The sequence below is a fragment of the Bufo gargarizans genome, chromosome 3 (genome assembly GCF_014858855.1).
Source record: "Bufo gargarizans isolate SCDJY-AF-19 chromosome 3, ASM1485885v1, whole genome shotgun sequence".
NCBI classification, from domain to species: Eukaryota; Metazoa; Chordata; class Amphibia; order Anura; family Bufonidae; genus Bufo; species Bufo gargarizans.
Genome location: NC_058082.1, coordinates 520,629,319 through 520,654,835, shown reverse-complemented (window position 1 = coordinate 520,654,835; position 25,517 = coordinate 520,629,319).

Sequence of the window (25,517 nt, the reverse complement as noted above, 5' to 3'; positions counted from 1 at the left end):
GACATGCAGACTGATTCTCTGCTGACATGAAGCCAGATCGTCTGTTACGGGACCTCTCTGCTCTGCCTGTGTGCTAGGCCTAAATATATGCCAATGGACTGTTGCAGTGGTGGGTGACGTGAAGCCTCATTCTCTGCTATGACATGCAGACTGATTCTCTGCTGACATGAAGCCAGATTGTCTGTTACGGGACCTCTCTGCTCTGCCTGTGTGCTAGGCCTAAATATATGCCAATGGACTGTTGCAGTGGTGGATGACGTGAAGCCTCATTCTCTGCTATGACATGCAGACTGATTCTCTGCTGTCATGAAGCCAGATTGTCTGTTACGGGACCTCTCTGCTCTGCCTGTGTGCTAGGCCTAAATATATGCCAATGGACTGTTGCAGTGGTGGGTGACGTGAAGCCTCATTCTCTGCTATGACATGCAGACTGATTCTCTGCTGACATGAAGCCAGATCGTCTGTTACGGGACCTCTCTGCTCTGCCTGTGTGCTAGGCCTAAATATATGCCAATGGACTGTTGCAGTGGTGGCTGACGTGAAGCCTGATTCTCTGCTATGACATGCAGACTGATTCTCTGCTGACATGAAGCCAGATCCTCTGTTACGGGACCTCTCTCCTCTGCCTGGGTGCTGGGCCTAAATTTATGAAAATGGACTCTTACAGTGGTGGGTGACGTGAAGCCTGATTCTCTGCTATGACATGAAGACTGATTCTCTGCTGACATGAAGCCAGATTGTCTGTTACGGGACCTCTCTCCTCTGCCTGGGTGCCGGGGCCTAAATATCTGAGAATGGACTGTTCCAGTGGTGGGTGACGGGAAGCCAGATTCTCTGCTATGGAACCTCTCTCCAATTGATTTTGGTTAATTTTTATTTATTTAATTTTTATTTTAATTAATTTCCCTATCCACATTTGTTTGCAGGGGATTTACCTACATGTTGCTGCCTTTTGCAGCCCTCTAGCCCTTTCCTGGGCTGTTTTACAGCCGTTTTAGTGCCGAAAAGTTCGGGTCCCCATTGACTTCAATGGGGTTCGGGTTCGGGACGAAGTTCGGATCGGGTTCGGATCCCGAACCCGAACATTTCCGGGATGTTCGGCCGAACTTCTCGAACCCGAACATCCAGGTGTTCGCTCAACTCTACTCATAAGGACCACCTACGTCAGGTCTTGCTCATTTTGCGGGAGAATAAATTGTACGCTAAAAACTGGAAAAATGTGTGTTTGCGGTTCCAGAAAGTCAATTTCTGGGGTTTCTTCTCTCCGCTTCTGGTTTTCGCATGGACCCCGAGAAGGTCCGCGCTGTGCTTGAGTGGGAGCTTCCTGAAAATCAAAAGGCGCTGATGCGCTTTTTAGGTTTTGCCAATTATTACAGGAAGTTCATTTTGAATTATTCCTCTGTTAAACCACTCACTGATATGACTAGAAAGGGGGTAGATTTTTCCTCCTGGTCGGTAGAGGCGCGTAGCGCATTTTCTAGTATCAAGGAGAGTTTTGCTTCCGCTCCCATCTTGGTAAAACCTGATATTTCTCTGCCTTTCATAGTTGAGGTGGACGCTTCTGAGGTGGGTGTGGGTGCAGTCTTGTCTCAGGGTCCCTCTCCTGCCAAATGGCGACCGTGTGCCTTTTTCTTGAAGAAACTCTCCTCCGCAGAGAGAAATTACGATGTGGGTGATAGGGAGTTGTTGGCCATCAAGTTAGCTTTTGAGGAATGGCGCCATTGGCTAGAGGTAGCCAGACACCCTATTACCGTATTTACCGACCATAAAAATCTGGCCTACTTGGAGTCAGCCAAGCGTCTGAACCCGAGACAGGCCAGATGGTCTTTGTTCTTTTCAAGGTTTAATTTTGTTGTCACGTTCCACCCTGGGGTTAAGAATGTGAAGGTGGATGCCCCGTCACGTTGTTTTCCAGGAGGGGGGAACTTTGAAGAAAGATTTTGGCTGAAGGGGGAGGTTGTGTCGGCTCTTTATCCTGAATTGTAAGGCAGAGGTTCAGGCAGCCCAGGCAGAGGCTCCTTATCTTTGTCCTCCTGGGAGGTTGTTTGTGCCTCTCGCTGCGAGACCTGCGCTCGTGCCAAAGTCCCTCATTCATGGCCATCGGGTCCTCTCCTTCCGTTACCCGTTCCTTCCCGTCCTTGGACACATCTGTCCATGGATTTCATTACGGACCTGCCTCGTTCCTCGGGGAAGACTGTGATTCTGGTGGTGGTGGACCGTTTTAGCAAAATAGCGCATTTTGTTCGTTTTCCTGGCTTGCCCAATGCTACAACGCTGGCGCAGGCATTTATTGATCACATTTTCATACTGCATGGTATCCCTTCAGACATAGTCTCTGATAGGGGCACACAGTTTGTTTCCAGATTCTGGAAGGCCTTCTGTTCTCGCTTGGGGGTTTGGTTGTCATTCTCTTCTGCTTTCCACCCGCAGTCGAATGGCCAGACAGAGCGCGTCAGTCAGAATCTGGAGGCATATCTGCGTTGTTTTGTGGCGGAGAATCGGGAGGATTGTTGTTATTTTCTCTCCCTTGCTGAGTTTGCTATAAATAACCATCGTCAGGAGTCCTCTGATAAGTCACCATTTTTTGGTGCATATGGGTTTCATCCGCAGTTTGGGACATTCTCTGGAGAGGGGGCTTCTGGTTTACCTGATGAGGAGAGATTCTCCTCGTCTTTGTCATCTATTTGGCAAAAGATTCTGGATAATCTAAAGAGCATGAGTGAGAGATATAAGCTTGTGGCGGATAAGAGACGTGTGCCTGGTCTGGACCTAAATGTTGGTGATCTGGTATGGTTGTCTACTAAGAATATCAAATTGAAGGTTCCCTCCTGGAAGTTGGGTCCTAAGTTTATTGGGCCTTACAAAATTTTGTCCGTCATCAATACCGTTGCCTACCGTCTTGATCTTCTTCAGACTTGGAAGATCCATAACGTTTTTCACAAGTCCCTATTAAAACCTTATGTCCAACCCACTGTACCCTCCTCTTTTCCTCCTCCTCCGATTGTGGTTGATGGTAATCTTGAATTTCAGGTCTCTAGGATTGTGGACTCTCGTATTGTCCGCGGTTCTCTTCAGTACCTCGTTCATTGGGAGGGTTATGGTCCTGAGGAGAGGATGTGGGTTCCAGTTGCAGACATTAAGGCCACTCGTCTTCTCAGGGCATTCCATAGATCCCATCCTGAGAAGGTGGGCTCTGAGTGTCCGGAGTCCACTCGTAGAGGGAGGGGTACTGTCACCACCAGATCTTTGAGAAGTTCTGATAGACGTTCTTCAGTACCTCCTGCATGATCTTCTTTTGTTTTGCGTTCATTTTTACATCTCTCCTCCCTCTCCCAGCTGTCATCTACAAACCGGATTCCAAAAAAGTTGGGACACTATACAAATCGTGAATAAAAACTGAATGCAATGATGTGGAGGGGCCAACTTCTAATATTTTATTCAGAATAGAACATAAATCACGGAACAAAAGTTTAAACTGAGAAAATGTACCATTTTAAGGGAAAAATATGTTGAATCAGAATTTCATTGTGTTAACAAATCCCCAAAAAGTTGGGACAAGGCCATTTTCACCACTGTGTGGCATCTCCCCTTCTTCTTACAACACTCAACAGACGTCTGGGGACCGAGGAGACCAGTTTCTCAATTTTCAAAATAGGAATGTTCTCCCATTCTTGTCAAATACAGGCCTCTAACTGTTCAATCGTCTTGGGCCTTCTTTGTTGCACCTTCCTCTTTATGATGCGCCAAATGTTCTCTCTAGGTGAAAGATCTGGATTGCAGACTGGCCATTTCAGTACCCGGATCCTTCTCCTACGCAGCCATGATGTTGTGATTGATGCAGAATGTGGTCTGGCATTATCTTGTTGAAAAATGCAGGGTCTTCCCTGAAAGAGATGACGTCTGGATGGGAGCATATGTTGTTCTAGAACCTGAATATATTTTTCTGCATTGATGGTGCCTTTCCAGACATGCAAGCTGCCCATGCCACACGCACTCATGCAACCCCATACCATCAGAGATGCAGGCTTCTGAACTGAGCGTTGATAACAACTTGGGTTGTCCTTGTCCTCTTTGGTCCGGATGACATGGCGTCCCAGAGTTCCAAAAAGAACTTTGAATCGTGACTCGTCTGACCACAGAACAGTCTTCCATTTTGCCACACTCCATTTTAAATGATCCCTGGCCCAGTGAAAATGCCTGAGCTTGTGTTTCTTGCTTAGAAATGGCTTCTTCTTTGCACTGTAGAGTTTCAGCTGGCAACGGCGGATGGCACGGTGGATTGTGTTCACTGACAATGGTTTCTGGAAGTATTCCTGAGCCCATTCTGTGATTTCCTTTACAGTAGCCTGTTTGTGGTGCAGTGTCGTTTAAGGGCCCGGAGATCATGGGCATCCAGTATGGTTTTACGGCCTTGACCCTTACGCACAGAGATTGTTCCAGATTCTCTGAATCTTCGGATGAAGTTATGCACAGTTGTTGATGATAGATGCAAAGTCTTTGCAATTTTTCGCTGGGTAACGCCTTTCTGATATTGCTCCACTATCTTTCTGCGCAACATTGTGGGAATTGGTGGTCCACTACCCATCTTGGCTTCTGAGAGACACTGCCACTCTGAGAAGCTCTTTTTACTCTTTTTATAACCAATCATGTTGCCAATTGACCTAATTAGTGTTAATTGGTCTTCCAGCTCTTCGTTATTCTCAAATTTAATTTTTCCAGCCTCTTATTGCTACTTATCCCAACTTTTGGGGGATTTGTTGACACCGTGAAAATTTGAATCAACGTATTTTTCCTTTAAAATGATACATTTACTCGGATTAAATGTTTGATCTGTTATCTACGTTCTATTACAAATAAAATATTGACATTTGCCATCTCCACATCATTGCATTCAGTTTTTATTCACAATTTGTTTAGTGTCCCAATTTTTTGGGAATCCGGTTTGTATTAGCAGTGATTGCCTCCCTATATATCTCCTCCCCATACTGCCTCGCCTTGCAGTTTATATAACTTCCTGGAGTGTGCTCATGCTGCAACTGATGCTTCTACAGATAAGTCTGTTCATTTATTTGTGTTTTTCTGTTGCCTTGATCCTAGGTGACCCTGACTCCCTCCGTATTAAGTGTAGGGAGCCGGTGGTCGTGTCCCCTCACTATTATAGGGTGTTCAGGTGTCATACAGTCAAGGCACGAGGGCATGCAATTATCTATCATAGAGATCTTTGCATGGGTTGAGAAGACAGGGAGAGCTTCATGGCTTTAATAAGGGTCACCCTTATGTTCCTTAGTTTCGGATCAAGCCAGTCGGATCCTTATTTGTAACTTCTTGTTTTCTGTTACACCATCCGTGACACCACCCTGCTGGATCCCTGTTACAAGGACAACATGCCGCCCTTAATTCCGTCACTGGAGCGTGAATGGAAGATGAGCGAGTACAAGCGCACGCTGGTAGACACGCTGCTGATGGCATAACCACCTTACACCGGAGGCTCAGTGGAAGCACAAGGAAAAGGCAGAGGCGGAAGAAGAAGTCGCCAACGCAGCTGGGGCACCGCCAGCACCTCAGAAGGGAGGGTTAGCATGTCCAAAATCTGGAAAAGCTTTGTCAGCACAACAACCTGTACCAACAGCTGATATAGAACGTCTTAGCAGGAGGTTGCATTTCAGCAACATGGCGAAATAGTACGTGCGCACATGCCTACACGCACTGACTGGGTCTGCCCCATTCAACTTCTGGGTCTCCAAATTGGACACATGACCTGAGCTTGCCCTTTACGCCTTGGAGGTGCTGGCCTGCCCTGCGGCCAGTGTATTGTCCGAACGTGTGTTCAGCAGCCGTCTGTCCACAGCCAATGTGGACAAGCTCACGTTCATTAAATGAACCAGGCATGGATCCCACAGGACTTATCCATACCTTGTGCCGAATAGACAAGTATACCAGCAGCAAACAGTCATTGTTATACTCCAGAGCACTTTTCTTTGTTTTCTTTTTTATATTTCCCAATGTTTTGGAGTCTTCCCAATTTTTTTTTTTTTTTAAAGAACTACAAAAATTGTGTTGGTTACCTTCTCCTCCTCCACCACCTCTTCCACTTCCACCTACACCACCGCATCCACCGCCTACTGAACCTCCTACTCCACTTTGACCTCCGCCTCCTAGATCAAGATTAGAGTTGAGCGGACACCTAGATGTTCGGGTTCGACAGGTTTGTCCGAACTTCGTAAAAAAGTTTGAGTTCGGGACCCGAACTTGACCCCGAACCCGAACCCCATTGTAGTTAATGGGGACCCGAACTTTTGAGCACTAAAATGGCTGTAAAAATGTCATGGAAAGGCTGCAAATGGCGTCAAAATGTGGTTAAGAGCATGGCAAGTGCTCTGCAAACAAATGTGGATAGGGAAATGACTTTAAATAACATAAAACTTGTAAAAATAAAAAATAATAATCTTGATCTAGGAGGACCAGGTCCATATGGAGTAGGAGGTTGAGGAGGCGGTGAATGTGGCAGTGTAGGTGGAAGCGGTGGTGGAGGAGGAGGTAGCCTACACTGGTTTTTGGTTTTAAACTTTATTTTTAAAATTAGAGTACACCCCAAAACATTAGGAAATATAATCTGTCATAACCCCCTCCAGTCATGCTAAACACACGTTCAGACAATACACTGGCTGCAGGGCAGGCCAGCACCTCCAAGGGGTAAAGGGCAAGCTCAGGCCATGTGCCCAATTTGGAGACCCAGAAGTTGCAGGGGCTGACCCCTCTCAGTCAGTTTATGTAGGCGTGTGCACACTTACTGCCCCACCATGTCGCACGTCCCCGTGATGTTCATGATCCAATTTGATATCTGCTCTATCAACTTTCAATGTTCTTTTGTGCGCCTACCATGGTGATCTTGGGTGGCGGGGAATCAGGGTGTCAGGCCAGAGAGGGAGCGTAAGAAAGAGAGACCACATCCAAGGGAGGATTCATTTTTTCAAATTTAAAATTAGAGTTGAAATATGGGAGAAATTATTAAAGCATAAATGTGTGACAACTTTTCAAAGTTTAAGCATTGAACGAAAGGATGTGGTGCGCATTAATTACTGAATAATTTATTACATTTTATTCCCTGTCACCAGGTGTTTATTCACGTCTAAAATTGTATAATGTCAACCCAAGAATGTAACAGAAAAGTTATTGCAATGTATTAAACTGTCAACTAGGTAGAGGAGTGGTATATTACACCCAAAAAATTTGTGAATTTCACCCAAAAATGTAACTGACAATGTTTTTTTTTTTTTCGGTCTACTAGGTATAGGAGTGGTACATCACACCCAAAAATTGGTGAATTTCACCAGAATATATAACTGACATTTTTTTTTTTACAAGTCCACCAGGTATAGCAGTGGTACTATAAACACCAAAATTGGTAAATTTCACCCTAAAATGTAAATGACAATTTGTTTATTTTTTAACCGGGCTACTAGGTATAGCAGTGGTACTATACACCCAAAAATTTGTTAATTTTACCCGAAAAAGTAAATGACAATTATTATTTTTTTGTTTAACTTGTCTACTAGGTATAGCAGTGGTACTATACACCCCAAAATTTGTGAATTTCCCCATAAAATGTAACTGACAATTTATTTATATTTTTTACCGGTCTACTAGGTATAGCAGTGGTACTATATACACCAACATTGGTGAATTTCACCCAAAAATGTAAAGGGCAAGCTCAGGCAATGTGCCCAATTTGGAGACCCAGAAGTTGAAGGGGGCAGACCCATCATTCAGTACGTGTAGGCGTGTGCACACATACTGCTCCACTATGTTGGTGAAATGCTGCCTCCTGCTAAGACGTTTTTATATCAGCTGGTGGTGCTGGTTGTTGTGGCGTGCTGACAAAGCTTGTCCACATTTCGACCATGCTAACCCTGCCTTCTGAGGTGCTGGCGGTGCCCCAGCTGCATTGGAGACCTCTTCCTCATCCTCTGCCTTCGCCTTGTGCTTCCACTGTGACCCCGCTGTCAGGTGGGAATGCCACCAGCAGCACGTCTACCAGCGTGCGCTTGTACTCGCGCATCTTACGATCACGCTACAGCGACGGAATTAAGGACGGTACGTTGTCCTTGTAACGGGGATCCAGCAGCGTGGCCACCCAGTAATCAGCACAAGTTAGAATGTGGGCAACTCGGTGGTTGTTGCGGAGACACTGCAGCATGTAATCGCTCATGTGTGCAAGGCTGCCCAGAGGCAACAAAAAGCTGTCCTCTGTGGGAGGTGTATCGTCTGTGTCCTCTGTATCCCCCCATCCACGCACCAGTGATGGCCATGAGCTGTCAACATGGTTCCTCCTCCTCCATCTCCTCCTTCTCATCCTCCACCTCCTCATCCTCCAGAACTGTGCCCTGGCTGGACAATTGTGGACCTTGGGTTTGTGGGTGCAGGAACCCACCCTCAGAGCCACTTGGGAATGACTGGCCAGAAACCCTACAAAATGATCTCTCTTCCTCTTCCTGCGCCACATCCTCTTCCATCATCGCCAGGAGTGTTTTTTCAAGGAGGCATAGAAGTGGGATAGTAACTCTGAGAATGGCGTTATCGGCACTGGCCATGTTGGTGGAGTACTCGAAACAGCGCAACAAGGAACACAGGTCTCAAATGGAGGCCCGGTCATTGGTGGTGAAGTGGTGCTGTTCCACTGAGCGACTCACCCGTTCGTGCTGCAGCTGAAACTCCACTAATCGCCTGCTGCTGCTCGCACAGTCTGGCCAGCATGTGCAAGGTGGAGTTCCACCTTGTGGGGATGTCGCATATGAGGCGGTAAGCAAGAAGGCTGAAGTTACGCTGCAGCTCTGACGGGTGAGCAGTAGCAGAGTGAGAACGCAGAAAGCGCACAGACGGACCGCACTCTATGCAGCAGCTCTGACATGTCAGGGTAATGTTTAAGGAATCTCTGCACCACCAAATTCAGCAAATGCGCCAGGCAAGGGATGTGCGTCTAACCGGCTAGTCCCAGAGCTGCTACAAGATTTCGCCCATTATCGCACACCACCAGGCCGGGCTTGAGGCTGACCTGCACAAACCACTCATCGGTCTGTTCAATGCACGTCCACTGTTGCTGCGCGGTGTGGGGTTTGTCCCCCAAACAGATAAGTTTTAAAACTGCCTGCTGTCATTTTCCCCTGGCTGTGCTGAAGTTGGTGGTGAAGATGCTACGCTGACCGGATGAGGAGCTGGTAGAGGATGAGGAAGCAGAGTAGGAGGAGGAAGCAACAGGAAGCAAACTGAAGTGCCCTGCAATCCTCGGTGCTGGAAGGACATGCGCCAAACTGCTATCCGCCTCAGGCCCAGCCGCCACTGCATTTACCCAGTGTGCTATTATGGAGATATAACAGCCCTGACCGTGCTTACTGGTCCACGTATCCGTAGTCAGGTGTACATAGAAACATAGAAACATAGAATGTGTCGGCAGATAAGAACCATTTGGCCCATCTAGTCTGCCCAATATACTAAATACTATGGATAGCCCCTGGCCCTATCTTATATGAAGGATGGCCTTATGCCTATCCCATGCATGCTTAAACTCCTCCACTGTATTTGCAGCTACCACTTCTGCAGGAAGGCTATTCCATGCATCCACTACTCTCTCAGTAATATAATACTTCCTGATATTACTTTTAAACCTTTGCCCCGCTAATTTAAAACTATGTCCTCTTGTAGCAGTTTTGCTTCTTTTAAATATTCTCTCCTCTTTTACCTTGTTGATTCCCTTTATGTATTTAAAAGTTTCTATCATATCCCCTCTGTCTCGTCTTTCTTCCAAGCTATACATGTTAAGGTCCTTTAATCTTTCCTGGTAAGTTTTATCCTGCAATCCATGTACCAGTTTAGTAGCTCTTCTCTGAACTCTCTCCAAAGTATCAATATCCTTCTGGAGATATGGTCTCCAGTACTGAGCACAATACTCCAAATGAGGTCTCACTAGTGCTCTGTCTAGCGGCATGAGCACCTCCCTCTTTCTACTAGTAATGCCTCTCCCTATACACCCAAGCATTCTGCTAGCAATTCCTGCTGCTCTATGACATTGTCTGCCTACCTTTAAGTCTTCTGAAATAATGACCCCTAAATCCCTTTCCTCAGATACTGAGGTTAGGACTGTATCACTGATTTTATATTCTGCTCTTGGGTTTTTACGCCCCAGGTGCATCATTTTGCACTTATCCACATTAAATTTTAGTTGCCAGATTTTTGACCATTCCTCTAGTTTTCCTAAATCCTTTTCCATTTGGCGTATCCCTCCAGGAACATCAACCCTGTTACAAATCTTTGTGTCATCAGCAAAAAGACACACCTTACCATTGAGGCCTTCTGCAATTTCGCTGATAAAGATATTAAACAATATGGGTCCCAGAACAGATCCCTGAGGTACCCCACTGGTAACAAGACCTTGGTCTGAATATACTCCATTGACTACAACCCTCTGTTGCCTGTCCCTCAGCCACTGCCTAATCCATTCAACAATATGGGAGTCCAAGCCCAAAGACTGCAATTTATTGATAAGCCTTTTATGTGGGACAGTATCGAAAGCCTTACTGAAGTCTAGATAAGCGATGTCTACTGCACCTCCGCCATCTATTGTTTTAGTCACCCAATCAAAAAAATCAATAAGATTAGTTTGACATGATCTCCCTGAAGTAAACCCATGCTGTTTTTCATCTTTCAATCCATGGGATTTTAGATGTTCCACAATCCTCTCCTTAAGTATGGTTTCCATTAATTTCCCCACTATTGATGTTAGGCTTACTGGCCTATAGTTGCCCGATTCCTCCCTACTACCTTTCTTGTGAATCGGCACATTTGCTAATTTCCAATCTTCTGGGACGACTCCTGTTGCCAGTGACCTTGCCACAGATGGCATTGCACAGTGCACACCTGATTTTGTCCCCTACTTGGTTGTGAAGGGAAGGGATGGCTCGCCTTGAAAAGTAGTGGCAGCTGGACACGACGTACTGTGGGACAGCCACCGCCATAAGGCCTTTAAAACTATCTGTCTCCACCAGACGGAATGACAGCATTTCAAAGGCAAGTAATTTAGAAATGCTGGCATTCAGGGCTAGGGATAGCGGGTGGTAGGGGGTTACTTCCTCTTCGTCTCCAGCGTTTGTGATATGGAGAGCTAAACGCTTCCGTGGGACATTGTGGAGATGCTTGGTGACCCAGGTGTTGGTGTTGCTGGCAGATCCTCTGTTTGTGGGGTGGCAGGTAGCACTGTCACTCCAGAGGTGGATGAAGAGGCCGCGACTGCAGCAGAATAGGAAGCAGAAGGAGCCAGAGACCTTTATTGGTTTTTGAGGTGTCTACTCTAGTGCAGCTCATGCTTTGCACTTAAATGCCTGGTCATGCAGGTTGTGCTCAGGTTGAGAACGTTTATGCCTCGCTTCAGACTCTGATTTCACAGCGTGCAAACCACTCGTGTCTTGTCGTCAGCACATTGTCTGAAGAACTGCCACGCTAGGGAACTCCTTGTAGCTGGCTTTGGTGTGCTCGGTCCCTTGCTGCGGTGGGCAGTAGGAGCTTACTGTCTAGAGGACAGCGCTCCGCTTTTGCACCCTGATCCCTCTTCTGCTGTGATGGTGGCTCTGTGCGACCACCGTTTCTTTCTCCGAACTACATAGGTCACTCGCATGACCTTGATTCCATGTGGGGTCGAGGACCTCATCGTCCTCCACATCATCTTCCACCCAGTCTTCACCCCTGCCCTCCTTGTCGGTCTGCACACTGCAGAAAGCCCCAGCAGTTGGCACCTGTGTTTCGTCATCATCCGAAACGTGCTGCAATGGTCCTCCCATGTACTCATCTGAAAAATAAGTGGTTGGGCATCGGTGCACTTAATCTCTTCCACTTCTGGGGCAGGGCTAGGTGGATGGACCTGGGAAAACCTGCTAACAGAGTCATCATAAAGCAGAAGAGACTGCTGCATGACTTGGGGCTCAGACTGCTTGGCTGATTTGCAAGGGGGTGAGGTGAAAGACTGATGGACATCGGCTGCAGGTGCCAACTGTGGTCTTTCAGCAGGAGACTGGGTGGGAGAACTGGATCCACTTTCAGCAACCCAATCTTCTATTGCCAGTACTTGTTCAGGCCTCACCATTCGTAGAGCAGCATTAGGCCCAACCAAATACCGCAGCAGATTTTGTTGCCTACTCTCACCTGATGAAGAAGCTTTACTTGTGCATGTAGCTGGCACAGATCAACCACGTCTTCTCCCTGCAACAGGAGCTCCGGCAGTAGCACCACGATCTGGGCCACGTCCCTTATTTGACGCTCTTCTCATATTTTTCAAATGTAGGATCTTGCCCTAAATGGGTGTTAAATTAATAGTAGACTAGAACAACAGTATGTAAAGGGTGTAGCTCACACTGTCTGAACCAGTGTAGGCCTAAATTAAATATTTCTTTGCCCTAAAAGGCTGTATTTCAAATGGCTTTATTTCAAATCCTTGATTCAAACCCCTGTATGTAGAGGGGGTATCTCACATGCCCTGAACCAGTATAGGCCTGAATTCAATATTGGTGCACCAAATTTAAAATCTCTGAATGTCACCCAAATGTATTAAGGGTTTATCTCACAATGACATCTGCATCAAAGGCTGCCAACTAAATTTGTTGTGCCCAAACGAGTGTTTGTCTAACAACTGTATTTGACAGCAGTATATAAGCCTGTAATTTCACACGTGCTGATGCTGCAAAGTCTGAAAATAGTGTTTTTTTGTAAAATAAAATGTGTTTTTCAAACCCCAGAAAATGATGGGTGTATTTCTAGCTTAAATTGCATATTGACTAATCAAGATGTTGTAGATTGCCAAAATTGAGTTTTTTGGGTAACAGAAATATGAAAGATGTATATATTAAACTTGAATTTAACAATTGCAGATCTGGAAAATAAATAAATATATATATATATATATATATATATATATATATGTATACATATATTGTTTTTTAAAGTGTGTTTTTCAAACCACAGAAAATGATGGGTGTATTTCTAGGTATATTGCACACTGACTAATACAGATGTTGTAGATTGCCAAAAAAGTCTTTTTTTTGTAACAGAATATGAAAGCTGTATATATTAAAGTTAAATTCAACATTTGCAGATCTGGAAAATACCATTTTTTGAAAAAAATAGTGTGTTTTTCAAACCACCGAAAATGATGGGTGTATTTCTACTTTAAATTGCACACTGACTAAGCCAGATGTTGTAGATTGCCCAAAAAGTTATTTTTTGGGGTAACAGAATTTGAAAGCTGTATATATTAAACTTGAATTTAACACAGGGTAAAATGGTTGTGTCCTGCACCCACACAACTATGTCTAGGTAGATCGCTGAGTTAGATTCTCTCCTATTCTCTCCCTGAAAACACAATCCAGCAACATCCTCTCCCTACACTTATAACAGCAGAGTGACGTGCAGTGCTACGTGACTCAAGCTTATATAGAGCCTGGGTCACATGCTGCTCTGGACAATCACAGCCATGCCATTAATAGGCATGGCTGTGATGGCCTCTTGGGGCAAGTAGTATGACGCTTGTTGATTGGCGGCTGTGCAGCCATTCAAAAAGCGTCAAGAAAGCTCCGAATACCAAACCCAAACCCAAACTTTTATGGAAATGTTCGGATTTGGGTCCGGGGTCCAAAAATCCTAAAGTTCGGTACGAACCCGAACTTTACAGTTGGGGTGCATTCAACCCTATTCAAGATCATTATTTTTTACTTTAAAAAAAATTGATGTTATTTTATTTAATTTCACTATTCACATTGTTTTGCAGGGCAATTGTCCTGCTCTTACCCCTATTTTGCTTCCTTTTGCATCCCTGTAGCCCTTTCTATGACTTTTATAGAGCCATTTTTGTGCCCCAAAGTTCAGGTCCCCATTGACTTCAATGGGGTAAGGGTTCGAGGTCAAGTTCCCAAACCCGACCTTCCAGGTCTTCGCTCAACCCTAATTATAACTTTAAAAATATTAAACAAAATTTGATTAAGTTGATCTGTTTATTTTTAGAGTTGTAAAACTCTCCTAACTAATGCTAGATTTAGGGTAGGTTCACACTAGCGTTATGGAGTCCGTTATGGCTTTCCATTATAACAGGGTTCGCAGCGCACCCCATTGACTTTAATGGCAAGCGAACCTGAAAAACCTTCAGGTCATATTTTCAGCCACCAAATATTTACTAGAAGTGCATAAATCATCCCACAACATGGAAAGTGACATACTGTACCAGAGGGAGATCAATGGCAAAAAAAATCCCACAGAAAATACAAACCAGATTCCCAAAAAGTTGGGACACTAAACAAATTGTGAATAAAAACTGAATGCAATTATGTGGAGATGGCAAATGTCAATATTTTATTTGTAATAGAACGTAGATGACAGATCAAACGTTTAATCCGAGTAAATGTATCATTTTAAAGGAAAAATATGTTGATTCAAATTTTCACGGTGTCAACAAATCCCCAAAAAGTTGGGACAAGTAGCAATAAGAGGCTGGAGAAAGTAAATTTGAGCATAACGAAGAGCTGGAAGACCAATTGACACTAATTAGGTCAATTGGCAACATGATTGGGTATAAAAAGAGCTTCTCAGAGTGGCAGTGTCTCTCAGAAGCCAAGATGGGTAGAGGATCACCAATTCCCACAATGTTGCGCAGAAAGATAGTGGAGCAATGTCAGAAAGGTGTTACCCAGCGAAAAATTGCAAAGACTTTGCATCTATCATCATCAACTGTGCATAACATCATCCGAAGATTCAGAGAATCTGGAACAATCTCTGTGCGTAAGGGTCAAGGCCGTAAAACCATACTGGATGCCCATGATCTCCGGGCCCTTAAACGACACTGCACCACAAACAGGAATGCTACTGTAAAGGAAATCACAGAATGGGCTCAGGAATACTTCCAGAAACCATTGTCAGTGAACACAATCCACCTTTGCCAGCTGAAACTCTACAGTGCAAAGAAGAAGCCATTTCTAAGCAAGAGCCACAAGCTCAGGCGTTTTCACTGGGCCAGGGATCATTTAAAATGGAGTGTGGCAAAATGGAAGACTGTTCTGTGGTCAGACGAGTCACGATTCAAAGTTCTTTTTGGAAATCTGGGACGCCATGTCATCCAGACCAAAGAGGACAAGGACAACCCAAGTTGTTATCAACGCTCAGTTCAGAAGCCTGCATCTCTGATGGTATGGGGTTGCATGAGGGCGTGTGGCATGGGCAGTTTGCATGTCTGGAAAGGCACCATCAATGCAGAAAAATATATTCAGGTTCTAGAACAACATATGCTCCCTTCCAGACGTCATCTCTTTCAGGGAAGACCCTGCATTTTTCAACAAGATAGTGCCAGACCACATTCTGCATCAATCACAACATCATGGCTGCGTAGTAGAAGGATCCGGGTACTGAAATGGCCAGTCTGCAGTCCAGATCTTTCACCTATAGAGAACATTTGGCGCATCATAATGAGGAAGGTGCAACAAAGAAGGCGATTGAACAGTTAGAGGCCTGTATTAGACAAGAATGGGAGAGCATTCCTATTTCTAAACTTGAAAAACAGGTCTCCTCGGTCCCCAGACGTCTGTTCAGTGTTGTAAGAAGAAGGGGAGAAGCCACACAGTGGTGAAAATGGCCTTGTCCCAACTTTTTGGGGATTTGTAGACACCATGAAATTCTGATTCAACATATTTTTCCCTTAAAATGGTACATTTTCTCAGTTTAAACTTTTGTTCCGTGATTTATGTTCTATTCTGAATAAAATATTAGAAGTTGGCACCTCCACATCATTGCATTCAGTTTTTATTCACGATTTGTATAGTGTCCCAACTTTTTTGGAATCCGGTTTGTATGTATTTTAATCAGGTACCATTTTTAATGCGTCTTAAAGGAAACTCTAAAAAATGTGCCCTGCTGGAACCTAGAAAAAAAATATTTTTGGCCACCGGAGTACAGGCCCCAAAAATTAGGCATTCACCTGACAGAAAAGAGCAAGTGATTATGTGGCTGGAGGTATATTAGGTGGTCACTGAATAACAATTTTACTGTAGGCCAGTAAAGGCACCAAATATTAGGCATTCACCGTACAGAAAAGAACAAGTGATTATGTGGCTGGAGTATATTAGAAGGTCACTGGATACAAATTTTACTGTAGGCAAGTACAGGCCCCAAAAATTAGGCATTCACCTGACAGAAAAGAACAAGTGATTATGTAGCTCGCGGTACATTACACTGAATAACAATTTTACTGTAGGCCAGTGGAGTATAGGTCCCAAAAATTTGGCATTCACCTGACAGAAAAGGCCTTTTATGCTGCTATATATACATAAGACAAGGACCATTCTTTGTTCTGGGTGGTGGTGGATATATGTGGGCTGGCATGAGGAAATTCAATTTTACATGGTCATCACTTGTGTTGAATTCCTCCGAGATCCATGCTTTATTCATTTTTAGAAATGTGAGGTAGTCAACGTTGTCGTGAGCTAGGCGCTTATCGGTCACGATTCCCCCTGCTGTGCTGAACATACTTTTGGACAGGACACTCGACGTGGGGCAAGCCAAGAGTTTCTTGGCAAATTGTGCCAGCTCTGGCCACAGGTCAAGCCTGCACACCCAGTAGTCCAGGGGATCCTCACTTCTCAGACGTCCACATCGGCCATCCCTGAGGCTTGACCTGGAGGGCAGCTGTCGATGGGCTGGTTGCAAGAATGATCTTATATCCGAAATGACCAACACATCTTCAAACCACCCTATTCTTGAAGGCGCGGTAGGATTGGTAACTGCACCTGTTTTGCTGTAGGTGGAAATTCCTCTGCCAGCACCTAAAACAACAGAATGCAGCATCTCTCACAGCAAGGCCTGGAAATTCTGCATTCTGCCAGCCCACTGTGATGCTGGCAACATGTCTGCCATTTTGTGTTTGTGCCGGGGGTCTAAGTACGTTGCCACCCAGTACTGGTCCTTGTCCTTTATGCTTTTTATACTGGGGTTCCCCTTCAAACACTGGAGCATAAAAGCGCCCATCTGCACTAAATTGGAAGCGGTGGAGCACCCTGGTTCCTGTTCATCGCCCAGGAGAGTGTCATCCTCGGTCTCCTCCCCCAGCCACGGACAACACCAGGGATCCCTGAAAAGTTTCAAGTCCCCCTCAAAGTCTGCTCTTCTTGCTCCTCCTCCTCTCCCCAGCCTCCATCCTCCTCTGACTCCTCTTCAGACTCCTGCTGACTTGTCTCATATGGAGAAGCCCCCCATTGGAATTCATTCTGCATTGCGACTTCCTCATCTTCCAGCTCCTGCTCCTCGACGGCTTGATCAATGACACAACTCAATGCACGATCCAGAAAGAAGGTGTAAGGTACAATGTCACTAATGGTGCCCTGGCTGCGACTGACCAATTTGGTGATCTCATGAAATGGCCGCAGAAGTCTGCAAGCATCGCGCATGAGCAGCCACTGGCGCGGTGAAAAGAAACCAATCTCCCCAGAACCTGTCCTGCTATAGAGTTCATACAGGTAGTCGTTAATACCACATTGCTGCTGGAGCAGCCTATCAAACATATACAAGGTGAAGTTCCAGTGCTTTGGGCTGTCACAAATTAGATGTCTGATGGGCAGGTGGTGTTGCCACTGAACATCAGAAAGGCAAGCCATGGTCACGTAAGATCTTTTAAAATGGCCAAAAATTTTCCTGGCCTGCTGCAAGACGTCCTAGACCCCGGGGTATTTGAAAACGAATCGCTGCACGACTAAGTTTAGGATGTGTGCCACCGTTGTTGCACACCACTTAACCAACTGTCAAATTGAGCGGGGTTAGCCACTGATCGGCATGTGACCGCAAAGCTGAAAGCAGTGCAGGACCGGTGTGGCTCTTGGCTTCCAGGCACAACAGCCGCAGTACAGCATGGCAACTTCTCACCTGGCACATCGAATAGGTTCTGGGGAGCTTGGGGGATGCAGTGGAAGAGGAGGTAGCAGTGGAAAAGGAGAAGTCAGCCTAGGGGGAGACGGAGGATGGAGTAGGAGGAGGAGAATAAGAGGCAAGCCTGCATGCAATCCATGGCGGTAACACCAAATCCACACGGGAGTAACAGGTAACATGCTTGACGGCCATCAGAAGGTTCACCCAGTGGGTAGTAAAAGTTATGTACCTTCCCTGCCCGTTAATGTTGAGCGAGCGTGCTCGGCTCGGCACATAGAGGTACTCCATCTGCAATGCTCGAGTCTCCTCCCCACACGTTTTGCGGCTACTAAGCAGCCAATAAACGCGCATTTAAATACTGCCATCACTGTAATGCCAGTAGCCATGTTGTTAGCTATATAGCACCCGATGACATGGGTTCGGCTCATTGTGAGTCAGGGAGAGCTGCGCTTAGGAAGGGACAGATAGTGTAGAGAGTTTGTGATCGCAATTTATTGTCACATCTGTGCTGCAATAGCATCTGTGTGTCAGGGCCAGATATTGGGAAAAATATTACTGACTAGGGTTGAGAGAATTTATTTATTGCAAGATAATACATATTGGGTCCCTTGCTGAATTTGTGACAGTCAAAAACAAACTTTAAATACTGCAGTTATAGTCTGGGTTTAAAAAAAATTTTTTTTGCAATACCCTACATCTGGGGCCTTTGCTGCATTTGCCACTGTGAAATACAAGCTTTAAATACTCCTTATTTCTATTACACAGGCGCTGGCACTCTTAGTTACTAATGCTGCGGTACTGCAGCGGTATCGCCACTGCTGCTAGTCACAAGTGACATGTATATTCTATATTGAGGCACTGCGCGATCTGAAGTTGTACAGCTACTCTATATTGTGTTCCCCTGTGGAACCGACAGACAGTGAAGGTGGATAGGGAGTGCATCGAGCAGTACCTCAATATACAATAAGCTTTAAATACTGCAATTAAATTCTGGGTTAAAAAAAACACCCATTTTTGGCAAGACCCTACATCTGGGGCCTTTGCTGCATTTCTGACAGTGAAATACAAGCTTCAAATACTGTAGTTATATACTGGGTTTAAAAAAACACCCATTTTGGGCAAGATAATAAATTTGCGGCCCTTGCTGCATTTCTGGCATTCCAATACAAGCGTTAGATACTGCTGTTATATTCAGTTTTTTAAAAAACACCCATTTTGGGCAAGATAATACATTTGCGGCTTTGATGCATTTATGACAGACCAATACAAGTGTTAGATACTGCTGTTATATTGTGGTTTGAAAAAATATCAATTTTGGGCAAGATAATACATTTGCGGCCTTTGTTGCATTTGTGACAGTCACATACAAACTTTAAATACTGCAATTATATTCTGAGTATAACAAAAACACACATTTTTTGAAAGACCCTACATCTGGGGACTTTGCTGCATTTGTCAAAGTCAAATACGAGCGTTAGATACTGCTGTTATATTTTGGTTTTAAAAAATCACCCATTTTGGGCAAGGCCCTACATTTGGGGCCTTTCTGCATTTGTCACAGTCAAATACAACCAGTCAATACTGAAGTTACATTGTTGGTTGACAAATTAACATTTTTGGGAACCGTGAAGTAATTGGATGAAATTCGCTTGTTACACTGTTGTGTGACCTCAAGAATTTTTTCCTCTTTATGATACTGGCACTGCCTTACTCTCAGTGAACTTAATTGTTGACTATTGGCGGTTACATTGTCTGACATAAACCATCTGTTAGTTTGGTGGGTGAACGCAAAGAAAGAGGAGAGCGTAAAATAAGGGATGTGGCCCCGGTCGAGGTGCTGCTGGTGGAGCTCCTGTTGCAGGGAGAGGACATGGTCGATCTGTGCCAGCTACACGCACAAGTGAAACACCTTCCTCAGATGCGAGTAGGCGACAGAACCTTTAGCGTTATTTGGTAGGGCCGAATGCGGCTCTACGAATGGTGAGGCCAGAACAAGTACAGGCAATAGTTGATTTGGTGTCTGACAGTGTCTCCAGTTCCTTCACATTGTCTCCCACCCAGTCTCCTGCTGAATGATCAGAGTTGACACCTGCAGCCGGTGTCCAATAGTCCTTCACCTCACCCCCTTGCAAATCAGCCAAGCAGTCTGAGCCCCTAGTCATGGAGCAGTCTCTTCTGCTTTTTGATGACTCTGCTAGCAGGATTTCCCAGGGCCATGCACATAGTCTTGTCCCAGAAGTGGAAGAGATTGAGTGCACCGATGCCCAACCACTTATGTTTCAGGATGAGTACATGGGAGGACCATCGCAACACGTCTCGGATGATGACAAAACACAGGTGCCAAATTCTGTGGCTTTCTGCAGTGTGCAGACTGACAAGGAGGGCAGGGGTGAAAACTGGGTGGAAGATGATGTTGGTCACCAATCATCTCCACAATGTCCGATGGAAGCGTTCAACTCTCTATCTCCCAAACACTGGAGCGAAAGAGGAAGTACCCCCCTACCCACCCGCGATCCCTGCCCCTGAATGCCAGCATTTCAAAATTACTGGCCTTTGAAATGCTGTCATTCCATTTGGTGGAGATGGAGAGTTTTAAAAGCCTTATGGCAGTGGCTGTCCCACAGTACGTCATGCCCAGCCACCTCTACTTTTCCAGGCGAGCCATCCCTTCCCTGCACAACCAAATGGGGGACAAAATCAGGTGTGCACTGCGCAACGCCATGTGTGGCAAGGTCCACATAACTACGGACACGTGGACCAGGGACGTTATTTTTCCCTAACAGCACACTGGGTAAATGCAGTGGCAGCTGGGCCTGAGGTGGATAGCAGTTTGGCACATGTCTTTCCACCACCGAGGATTGCAGGGCTCTTCTCTTTGCCTCCTGTTGCTTCCTCCTCCTACTCCACTTCCTCATCCTCTACTGCCTCCTCATCCGGTCAGCGTAACACCTTCACCACCAACTTCAGCACAGCCAGGGGTAAACGTCAGCAGGCAGTTTTAAAACCTGTTTCGGGGACAAACCCCACATCGCGCAGGAGCTTTGGAAGTGCATTGACCAACAGACCGATGAGTGGTTGTTGCCAGTGAGTGTCAAGCCCGGCCTGGTGGTGTGCGATAATGGGCGAAATCTCGTAGCAGCTATGGGACTAGTCGGATTGACGCACATCCCTTGCCTGGCGCATGTGCTGAATTTGGTGGTGCACAGGTTTCTTAAAAGTTATCCTGATATGTCAGAGCTACTGCAGAAAGTGTGGATCGTCTATGCACGCTTTCTGCATTCTCGCCCTGCTGCTGCTCAACTGTCAGAGCTGCAGCGCAACTTTGGACTTCCCGCTCACCGCCTCATATGCGACGTGCCCACAAGGTTGAACTCCACCTTGCACATGCTGGCCAGATTGTGCGAGTAGCTGCAGCACGCACGGTTGAGTCGCTCTGCGGAACCACACCACTTCACAACCAATGACTGGGCCTCCATGCGAGACCTGTGTGTTTTGTTGCGCTGTTTCGAGTACTCCACCAACATGTCCAGTGCCGATGACGCCGTTCTCAGCATTACTATCCCACTTCTATGCCTCCTTGAAAAAACGATTCGGGCGGGTTCCTGAACCCACAATCACCAGTTACACAATTGTCCAGCAAGATCACAGTTCTGGAGGATGATGAGGTGGAGGAGGAGGAGGAGATGGAGGAGGAGGATGAACCATGTTCACAGCAGGATGGCACCCAAACCAGCTCATGGCAATCACTGGTGCGTGGCTGGGGGGATACAGAGGACACAGACGATACACCTCCCACAGAGGACAGCTTGTCGTTGCCTCTGGGCAGCCTGGCACAATTGAGCGACTACATGCTGGCCATGCTGCTGGATCCCTGTTACCTTCCTTAATTCCGTCACTGGAGCGTGATCGGAAGATGTGGGTGTACAAGTGCACGCTGGTCGACGCGCTGCTGATGGCATTCCCAGCGGGGGTACAGTGCAAGCACAAGGTGAAGGCTGATAAGGAGGAAGAGGTCGACAACGCAGCTGGGGCACCGTCATCACCTTAGAAGGCAGTGTTAGCATGGCCAAAATGTGGAAATGTTTTGTCAGCACGCGACAACAACCAGCAGCACCAGCTGATATGGAACGTCTTAGCAGGAGGCAGCATTTCAGCAACATGGTGGAGCAGTATGTGTGCACACGCCTGCATGTACTGACTGATGGGTCTGCTCTCTTCAACTTCTGGGTCTCCAAATTGGGCATATGTCCTGAGCTTGCCCTTTACGCCTTGGAGGTGCTATATTTGGTATATATCACAATGTTTTGGGGTCTACCCAAATTTGAACAAAATAAAAATAATATTAAAATTAGGGATGAGCGAACCCGAACTGTATAGTTTCGGGTTCGTACCTGAATTTTGGGGTGTCCGTGACAAGGACCCGAACCAGAACATTTTCGTAAAAGTCCGGGTTCTGGTTCGGTATTCGTCGCTTTCTTGGCGCTTTTTGAAAGGCTGCAAAGTAGCCAATCAACAAGCGTCATACTACTTGCCCCAAGAGGCCTACTATTGGCATGGCTGTGATTGGCCAGTGCAGCATGTGACCCAGCCTCTATTTAAGCTGGAGTCACGCAGCGCCGCACGTCACTCTGCTCTGATCAGTGTAGGGAGAGGATGCAGCTGCTGTTAGGGCGAGATTAGGCAGTGATTAACTCAGCAAAAACACTTAATTCAGTGATCGATCTACAGCTGTGGATCATTGAACTGCTGCTATTTAATTGCTCACTGTTTTTAGGCTGCTCAGAGCGTTTTTATGTCACTTTTTTCTGGGGTGATCGGCGGCCATTTTGTGTCTTGTGGTGTGCCAGCACAAGCTGCCACCAAGTCCATTTAACCATTAATAGTGTGGTTATTTTTTTGCTATATCCTACATCAGCGGCTTGGCTGTGCTTGCTATTTTATTGAGGGGTGAAATACAATTGCCAAAATAGCAGTACCCTAAATCTGGTGTTTCAGCTGTGGCTAGCCAATTGTAATACTGTCTGCTGTCTGGCAAAGGATATATTTTTGTTCCGGGCTGAAATACAATTCCCAACTTAGCAATTTCCCTAAATCAGTGGTTTCTGCTGTATAAGGCCAAGTTTAAATCGATACATAAAAGGGTATATTAGATTGAAGGTGCGGATAGTGTCATCCTCAATAACTTCACACGCTACCGTGCATTTCAAAGTCTAATTCTGTCTGTAAACGTATACCTGTCATCCAGCGCCTAAATACTAGGCCTACAATTTATATTCAGCTAAATCTGTCATTATTATTGTGGCTGGTCAAGTTATTTGGTGTCCGTTAAAGCACAGTTTTTGTTCTGGGTTGAAATACAATTCCCAACTTAGCAATTCCCTAAATTAGTGGTTTCTGCTGTATCAGGCCAACTTTAAATCTATCCATAAAAGGGTATATTAGATTGAAGGTGCAGATAGTGTCATCCTCAATAACTTCACACGCTACCGTGCATTTTAAAGTCTAATTCTGTCCGTAAACGTATACCTGTCATCCAGCGCCTAAATACTAGGCCTACAATTTATATATTTAGCAAAATCTGTCATTATTGCTGTGGCTGGTCAACTTATTTGGTGTCCGTTAAAGCACAGTTTTTGTTCTGGGTTGAAATACAATTCCCAACTTAGCAATTCCCTAAATTAGTGGTTTCTGCTGTATCAGGCCAACTTTAAATCTATCCATAAAAGGGTATATTAGATTGAAGGTGCGGATAGGGTCATTCTCAAAAACTTCACACGCTACCGTGCATTTCCAAGTCTAATTCTGTCCGTAAACGTATACCTGTCATCCAGCGCCTAAATACTAGGCCTACAATTTATATTCAGCTAAATCTGTCATTATTACTGTGGCTGGTCAAGTTATTTGGTGTCCGTTAAAGCACAGTTTTTGTTCTGGGTTGAAATACAATTCCCAACTTAGCAATTCCCTAAATTAGTGGTTTCTGCTGTATCAGGCCAACTTTAAATCTATCCCTAAAAGGGTATATTAGATTGAAGGTGCGGATAGGGTCATTCTCAAAAACTTCACACGCTACCGTGCATTTCCAAGTCTAATTCTGTCCGTAAACGTATACCTGTCATCCAGCGCCTAAATACTAGGCCTACAATTTATATTCAGCTAAATCTGTCATTATTGCTGTGGCTGGTCAAGTTATTTGGTGTCCGTCAAAGCACAGTTTTTGTTCTGGGTTGAAATACAATTCCCAATTTAGCAATTCCCTAAATTAGTGGTTTCTGCTATATCAGGCCAAGTTTAAATCGATCCATAAAAGGGTATATTAGATTGAAGGTGCGGATAGTGTCATCCTCAATAACTTCACACGCTACCGTGCATTTCAAAGTTTAATTCTGTCCGCAAACGTATACCTGTCACCCAGCGGCTAAACAATAGGCCTAAAATTTCTGCTGTATCAGGCCAACTTTAAATCTATCCCTAAAAGGGTATATTAGATTGAAGGTGCGGATAGGGTCATTCTCAATAGCTTCACACGCTACCATGCATTTCCAAGTCTAATTCTGTCCGTAAACGTATACCTGTCATCCAGCGCCTAAATACTAGGCCTACAATTTATATTCAGCTAAATCTGTCATTGCTGTGGCTGGTCAAGTTATTTGGTGTCCGTCAAAGCACAGTTTTTGTTCTGGGTTCAAATACAATTCCCAACTTAGCAATTCCCTAAATGAGTGGTTTCTGCTGTATCAGGCTTACTTTAAATCTATCCATTGGGTGGCCGACAGTGGATCCAGCACGTTCACATTATCTCCCACCCAGTCTTCTGCAGAAAGCGCAGAGATGGTGCCTGAAAACCAAGCCCATCAGTCTGTCACATCACCCTCATGCATATCAGGGAAACTGTCTGAGCCTCAAGTTATGCAGCAGTCTCTTATGCTGTTTGAAGACTCTGCTGGCAGGGTTGCCCAAGGGCCTCCACCTAGCCCTTCCCCAGCGGTGGAAGACATAGAATGCACTGACGCACAACCACTTATGTTTCCTGATGATGAGAACATGGGAATACCACCTCAGCACGTCTCTGATGATGACGAAACACAGGTACCAACTGCTGCATCTTTCTGCAGTGTGCAGACTGAACAGGAGGTCAGGGAGGAAGACTAGGTGGAAGACAATACAGGGGACGATGAGGTCCTTGACCCCACATGGAATGAAGGTCGTGCCACTAACTTTCACAGTTCGGAGGAAGAGGCAGTGGTGAGACTGAGCCAACAGCGTAGCAAAAGAGGGAGCAGTGGGAAAAAGCAGAGCACCCGCCGCCAAGAGACTCTGCCTGCTACTAACCGCCGCCATCTGGGATCAAGCACCCCAAAGGCAGCTTCAAGGAGTTCCCTGGCATGGCACTTCTTCAAACAATGTGCTGACGACAAGACCCGAGTGGTTTGCATGCTGTGCCATCAGAGCCTGAAGCGAGGCATTAACGTTCTGAACCTTAGCACAACCTGCATGACCAGGCACCTGCATGCAAAGCATGAACTGCAGTGGAGTAAACACCTTAAAAACAAGGAACTCACTCAGGCTCCCCCTGC